At 37.5% G+C, this 8,030-nt stretch overlaps 1 protein-coding gene across 3 annotated transcripts in view; it reads left to right on the top strand.

The window, feature by feature from the left end:
• The first annotated feature begins 6,322 nt into the window (after positions 1 to 6,322).
• The window catches only part of LOC106056111 (uncharacterized), a 60,844-nt gene continuing 59,136 nt past the window's right edge, over positions 6,323 to 8,030 (top strand). For all 3 annotated transcript variants that reach the window (XM_056026124.1, XM_056026122.1, XM_056026123.1), the window contains exon 1: positions 6,323 to 6,459. The gene's annotated coding sequence lies outside the window, so the exon portion shown is untranslated. The remainder of the gene's footprint in view (positions 6,460 to 8,030) is intronic.

Raw genomic sequence — 8,030 nt, 5'->3', positions numbered from 1 at the left:
CATGCTTAGCTATCTAAAGGGCAGATTATATAATGGTCATCTATTTCTGTGGCCCATGAGCCGCCCATGGTTAACGAGGGCGTCATGTGGCCATCACAACACCAACTGCCTTTACTTTTCTCCAACTGTCAGGTACCCATTAGAGCTGGGTGGACTCAGAGGCGCTCAAAGATCCCTAAATTGAAAATACCAGGATCCGAACCAGGGACCCCTGTTTGTAAGCCAAGTACTTTACCACCCATCCACCGAAATAAATGTTTGTATTACTCAAAATATCCCATCAACTCTAAAATAGAGCTTTCTTCAATGTCCAGTATCTCTCCAACTAAAGCAAAAAAAGACCATACCGGTACTCCGTGCTTCACTGGTTTTTTATTTCATGCAAGGAATACAATTGAAAAAGCAAAATTTTATCTTAGGCTTAAACGCAAGGGCCCTAACTCATTAATTCACTCACCTAACACCAAACTTTGAAATCTCAGGAGATACAGAGGTAATAAATGCCCCTGCAGCATCCAACATATACGACTATCCAGTTCTTCGCTCGGAAGTAGCATCAGCAGTAAAAGGGAAAATCGGCCGGAGTTGACAACATTCCTGGTGAACTTCTACAGGCGGGAGGGGAAACCATTATAAACACACTTTTTATGATTTGCAAGAAGATCTGGCAATCAAGAGAATGGCCCAAACCCTGGACCCAATCATTCATCATCACCCTACCAAAGAAAGGCAATTTACAACTCTGTCAAAACTACCGCAGCATCAACCTCATGAGCCATCCCAGCAAGGTACTGTTAAAAATTATGTTAAATTGGCTACGTCACGACCTCAACAATTGTGGAGTGTGTGACCGAGAGGCTTAGTACTCTTGGGCTAGGCTTCCTATCAAGGGGGCACGAAGTTAGACACCCGACTAGAGAGAGCTGTGTTTTTTTCTGAACGCGGAAAACTTTCTAGAATATTACCGAAAGGTCAAGCATGCGCAGGACATAACATTACATTCACGCTTTATATATAACATTATTATTTTGTTTAATTGTTTCTAATACACTATATCAGTGATACGCAAAATAAATCGCCGCGGGTAATATATGGTTAGTTGAAACAAAAATAAAAAGAATAATATATTAATAATAATAATATATTCATTTTCTATAAATCAAAACACATTATATAAAAAAAAATGTCAAAACCATCGGAGTTTACCTGTAAAATTGCTATATAGCCTATGCACTGAACTCTTAAATTGAATGGAAGAGACATTATGAGAGTCAATGCTTAAGAAAAATCCTGGGTATCAGGTACCAGAAAAAGAAAAATATGTTTGTACAAGTCAACACTCTAGCTGGGGAAAAAATTCACTATACTACGAAGAGGCGAAACCTGAGCTGGTATGGTCATTGTGTAAGACATGAATCCAGACAGCTGCTAGTGGAGGAATTTGATTATGCGAACCGTCACAGCACCCGTACGACAAAAGTCAAGGGTTAGGGTTATGTTTATATATCGACAATTAGTTTAATTAAGGTTTCAATGAGTGACCATGAGTGCAAGCATGTTGATGCGTTTTCTGTTTTAATTTATTCTGAAACTATTAAGCATTGCAAAAGAGAAAACAACAACGCAGGATTTAACAAGACACTCAGTCCTGTGAGAACAGCAACTTTCAACCTTCCGAATGATTTAGAAAATTACAATATTTAATCATTTACCCAAGATCATTGTGTCAGACAGCAATCGGAAAGAAATGTACCTGGTCATCTGAAGAGTTCTTCGAATTTCGTTAACAGTACTGATAAATACAGGCGAGCTGATAGAAGCGTGGTCGAGAGGCCAAATACACTTGGCTTGGCTTGGCTACCTAGAAGTTCGACACCCGACTCGGGCAGAGTTGTGTTTACTGAGCGCCTAAAGGCAACACGGAAAACCAACTCCTAGATACCCCCCCCCCCCACTGGTCCACAACTGAGATTGGACCAAAAGCGCTCTGAGCATGCTATAAGCATGAAAGTAGCGCTATATAAAAGCTATAATAATAATAATAATTTTTTTCTTAAAGAAATACAATGTGTCATTTCTTCTTCTTCCTCTTCTAGCCAGCTTTATTTGCTGCTGAGCTGTCAGCTCTTTTGCAGACTGTGCCAAGGAAAAAAAAGTGTGCTGTTTTTTTTTTTCAGTTGTTCAGCACTGCCGTACAGGGTGTTGGTTATTGTGGGCTGGAGTGGTAGTAGGGTCTGCCTAAGGTGCATTAGAAAGGGGCATTCAAAGAGGATATAGTTTACGGTTTCATAAGGGTGGGTGCAGGGTCTGCAAAGGGGTATTTTGTCTGGGATTTATTTTGTTCAGGTGGTAATTTAATAGAGGTGTGTGTGCTGTTCTTAATTGGAAAATTGTAGATTGTTCTTTGCGGGGAAGGAAGTTAATAATGTCCAGTTTGTTAGGCGTAAAATAAAAACTTTAAAAATTAAAAAAACTTAGTAGCTTGTGTAATTTAAAGTAAAAAAAAACAAAACATTGCGACCAAATTATAGAAGAGTTTACAAACTGGTGCACTGACAACTTTCTAGTTCTGAATGTCACAAGAACTATAATATAATAATAGATTTCAGAAAGAAAACAACAAATGATACACGAACTGCAGATAAACGCCACATCGATTGAACAAGTGAAGGCATATAAATATGTAGACGTCATCATTGATAACAAGCTTTCGTGGGAAGACCACTTCGAAACTCGGACAAAGCACACAGCCCAGCGGCTATTTTCCCATACAAACTCAATAGCTTTAAACTAAAAAAGAAGATCCTAAATAATTTTTACTGCGCGACTATGCAAAATCTGCTAACATACGGAATAACTTGTTGGCAAGGCAACGCATCATCCGAGCCGTTGTGCTGCTTAGATAATATTATTTAAAAAATCATCTAAAATCACACGCACAACACTACCATATTTAAATGAACTTTATGAACAGATATGTCTCGGAAGGCAACAGCCACCGGATCCATCATTGCTTCGTCGCGAAGAACCGAGCGGTACAAAAACTCGTTCGCTCTTTACTCGGTCAGACTATATCAACGCCACTCGTTGATCAAGAAACATGAAAAGGACCACGATGCGTGTGTGCAGAATGTTGTGTCTGTTCTATTTATGTGTATGTTTCTGTTGTGTTGTTTTTATATGAGAAAAGAGTCCTTGTAATTTAATCAGAACAAATTTCCATAAGGATCATTTAAGCACTCTTAGTCTTAGTCTCTTAGCCTTAGTCATAAACCAACAATCGTGCGCCCATTTAATGGGCTATTTCCCTTTGCACTTTCCATATGACTTTCCATTTAGACGATAACAACATGCGAACATTGATAGCCTCTTATCTTATATGATACAGACTCTAACTTCAAACAGAAGATGATTACGTCCTACGCGTCATGCATTTAGTCATGCATAGTAACCAATGACCTAAATTCTGCCAAGTCACTGGTTTTCCTGGCTAGCTCAGGCAACCCATTCCATGCTCTAATAGCGCTAGTGAAGAAGAACCATTTGTATAAATTTGTCCTAGCATATGGAACGAGGAATGTGCCTTTATCTTTGTGTCTTTCTTTATTTATGTTTTTGTTTATTGGGGGACAGAATGTCATTGCTCTTAAAGTATGTTCTGCCATTGACGAATTGGTTCAGAAATGCACAAAAAGAAGCGCGAAAATTTGAAAAGGTTCCTCCTCAACGCAGTACGTAGGCCTATAATATGGATGACGCGAGTTGGATAGAAAAAGAGATGTAGCAGCGACAATTGTTAACTTTTTCGATATTGTGACTAGAGTAGGCTATCTTGAAAAATGTTTCAGAAAGCATGCAATTATTTAAATTATTGTGTGTGTGTTTGTGTGTGTGTAGGCCTATATTATATGTTTGTACATTCTGATGAAGTGTAGCCTAATAAAGTATAAGTCTATAGTCTAAGCCAGGCATGTCAAACACGGCGTTCGGGGGCCGCATGCGGCCCGCGACCTCCTTGCATGCGGCCCGCTTGGCCACCTCAAAAATTATCAAAATAATGTTAAACTATTACGCTGGAAAATAAAAGATGACAAGTTACTTGAAATGAAAAATTGTATTTGTGAAACTGAACAACGAGATGGAGTCTGCAGTGAAAGCCAGCTACATTTTTTAAACTTAATTGCAAGCCATAACAAATCATTTAGTGAAAAAGATTTTATGAAGGAACGTGTCGTTAAAGCTGCGGAAGTCCAGAAAAGTTGAAAGCATTAAAAGAGATAACTTTAACTAGTAACACTGTGGCAGATAGAATAATTGACATGTCTGTCAGCTTGAGTGAACAATTAAAGAACAAAATAGATTTTGAAATATTGTCATTGTCTCTCTATGAGTCAAATGATGTAACGGGTGTAGCACAGTTGGCTATACTCATAAGGACCTGTGATAGGAATTTTGAGATACATGAGGAGCTACTTGAGCTCTGTTCTATACATAACACCACAACAAGCGAGGATGTTTTTGAGAAATAACAGGAGGTGATATTGCAGTACAATTTACCTTTGGTAAAGCTAGCTAGTCTAACAACGGATGGCACACTAACCATTATGAAACGGTTTTGATGCAAAGCTACTTGCAAAAATAAGAGAGACTAATGCGAATTTTAATTTTTCTCATTTTCAATGTATCATTCACCAAGAAACATAACCCACAAAGCAATTACAATTCCAACATGTCATAAGACTGGTTTCAGTCACTATCAATTTTATTCGTGCCCGTGGCTTAAATCGTCGCCAATTTTCAATGTTTCTGAATGACATTAAACACGAAATTTGCTGGCTCTCCTGTCATAAAGAATTGAAGAGATTTGTTGTACTGCATGAAGAAATTGTTTCTGAACTTGAAAGGTGAACCTGTTGAACATTTTCATACTGACGAATGGGTTCAGGATTTGGCATTTGCAATTGGTCACCTGCAAGACTTGAATTTGAAACTTCAAAGTAAAGATTAAATTGTCACAACTGCGTGTGATCATGTGAAGTGCGTTCAAGCAAAATTACGACTGTGGATAAATAATAGCCTATATGAAGAGAAAATCTTGTTCACTTGTCAGGAACTAAAAAGATTAAATACGGCTACAACATTTGGTAAATATGTCTTACACCTGGAATCGTTAGTAGATGCTTCCACTGGTCGTTTTCATGACTTCGTTTGATACGAGCAAGAATTTTCGTTGTTTTTATCTCTATTTTCATTTGCTTCTGAAAATGCTGCTGGTAATGTGCAGCTAGAGCTGATAGAAGAGCATTTAGATTCTTTGTTGAATGCGAAGAATAAAGAAGTGGCTGCGCCAAAATTTAGTTATTTACCTAAACGGTACGTTCCATTGCTGATATTTGCATCCAGAATTCTAGCTATTTTTGCAAGCACTGATCTCTGTGAGCAGTTCTTTTCTATAATGAAAGCTACAAAACACCTCACCGTTCGAGATTATCTGATCAAAATTTGTGGTCAGTGATGATAGTGTCAGTGGCAAACAAACTTCCACCCGATATTAATAAACTTGTATCTCAGAAATATGTCAAGCATCAGGACAAAGAAAAAAATGCGCAATCTTAGTAATTTTTAATTATGAAATGTTTTGTTTGTTTGTAAAATGTTTTACATGTTTCGTATGTTCCTTCAGAGTTGAAGATAGTTTACTTCCTAGTCCGAACCTCCCGCAGGACGACGGGGGATGGGAGCGGGCAGGGTTTGAACCCTCGACCGTCGATAAATCCGAACGACAGTCCAGCGCGCAAACCGCACGACCAGGCGGCCATTTGTAGTGCAAATTTAGCTAACTAAGGGACATGTATGCCATTAATTATTGCATTCTATTGTATTGTTTCTAATTTAATTTACATAAAACTAGTAAGCTGTTTTGCAATTGATTTTTGGCTGCGGCCCCTTAGGATATAGTAAGTTTTGTATGCGGCCCATACACCTTAACGAGTTTGACATGCCTGGTCTAAGCCTATAGTAGTCCATCTATGAAATAACCTCTCTTAAATAATAAGAAAAGTGTTCCACTAAACGACAGTGTTGAAAGCAATATTGCTCGAACGACAAGTGTCCCACTTTCACTCCCCAAATATCTGATCATCTTAATATATTTGATACATGGTTGTAATTTACTTAACAATGGTAGCACATAGATCTAAATATGGATCTATTACGAATAGTAGGCTGCGATTAAATAATTAACATTATTAAAGCGTAAAACTGTATAAAAGGTCGAATGGGATTTTTTTTTAAACGTCTTGATTCCGCTTACCTAAAGACATGCGCAATGGAATTGTTTGGATCAAGTCGCCAGAAAGCATATTTTTTTAGTCTGTTTACATAGAGATCTAGCGATTACTTGGTTAAATTAAATACTTACAGCGAACAAAATAATCAAAAGCAATACTTTTTTTAGGGGTAATACTTTAAAAGTCAAACCTGGACTCAAATAGTTAATATGTAATCCACAGGATTGATTGTTTATAGAAATAGCTAACCGTAATCATTTACAGTCATACTGTAACCTGATTTCGATAAGTTTACTTGCTTGGTCTTGGATCCCGATCAACTAACTCTATTTTAATTAAAAAGGCCTCGTATGCTTATGTCTTAATCTAGCTATTTATTATAGACATGTACACTAAAACCTCTCTAACTATTTTATTTTAAAACCTTTTATTAAAAAATACATTCTGAAGAGAGTTAGATATCGAAAACTAAACTGTCTAACCTAAATTCTAAATATAGTTAATAGTATTATAGTATACTACAGAGTATACTAGTCTTATAGTCACTATATGACTATAGTCTTTTCACTCTGACTCTTAACTCTGTCCCTAGACACTCTCTAGAGATGAGATGACCTAAGACAGGCTAAGATCATCATCATGACCATGAGATCTAGAAAAAAAAAAATAATCTGGATTTCTAGATTCTGCTAGTCTATGTAATATATTATTATAGATCTAATCTAGAACTCATAATCATGATTCTATTCTCTAGCCCATTCAGTCAGCCCAGTGTTTCTTAATAAAATGGAACACTTTTAAAGCACATACTGAATATTTACTGGAACACTTTGGCGACTTTGCTTATTTTTTAAAAGAGGTTATTTCATGGGTGGTCTGCTATGTCTGTAGTACTAGTTAATAATTCCAGTAGTTTGTGGAACACTATCACAGAAGAGTCGGAACACTAAGGCTCAGCAGAACACAATTTGGGAAACACAACTGCTCTAGCCTTTAAAATATCGAGAGGCTAAGTACGCTTGAACTTGGCTTGGCTTAGCTACCTAAGGAGGGGGCTCGAGGTTCAATACCCGACTCGAGCAGAGTTGTGTTTACTGAGCGCCTAAAGGCAGCATGGAAAAACCTTCTCCCGCATTACCCTCCACACACACACAGATCCACAAAGGAGTCTAGAGCTAGGATCTATAAAAAGAATATAGATATCTATGTAGATCTAAATTTCATTATGATGAGCCCATAGACGGCATAGACTGATAGTGTAAAACGTGGCTACTGCACACATGCTAAGTTTAGATTTTTAAGATTCTTTTTTTACCCTTTTCTATCCCTTAGTCTGTTGGACCTTTGAGGCATCATGCAAGATTCATGGACCTCCTTTCTCCATTCCTCTATGTCTTTTGCCTTAGAACCTCTTTCAATGGCTGGTCTGTCCATTCTTTTATGTTGTCTTCCCATCGCTTTCTCTGTCTGCTTCTTACTTCTTTTTCCTGGTATTGTTCCCTGAAGGAAGCTGTTTGCGAGCCCCGAAGTTTTTGTAATATGGCCATAGAATTTTAGTTTGCATTTATTTACGATAGCAGGCCATCATGGGGTCCAATCGCTGTGGTAACACTGTCTCTAATCTCTTGGTTTGTGATGTGGTCTTTGAATGTGATACCTAGGATATATAGCTATACTAGATTTAGAATATTATAAATTATATTACCTGTATAGATCTATTTAAATCTATTCAAGACCTTT

This window comes from Biomphalaria glabrata, chromosome 4 (assembly GCF_947242115.1).
Source record: "Biomphalaria glabrata chromosome 4, xgBioGlab47.1, whole genome shotgun sequence".
Classification (NCBI taxonomy): Eukaryota; Metazoa; Mollusca; class Gastropoda; family Planorbidae; genus Biomphalaria; species Biomphalaria glabrata.
The sequence above is the reverse complement of the archived record's forward strand: the minus strand, read 5'-3'. Positions and strand labels throughout refer to the sequence as shown.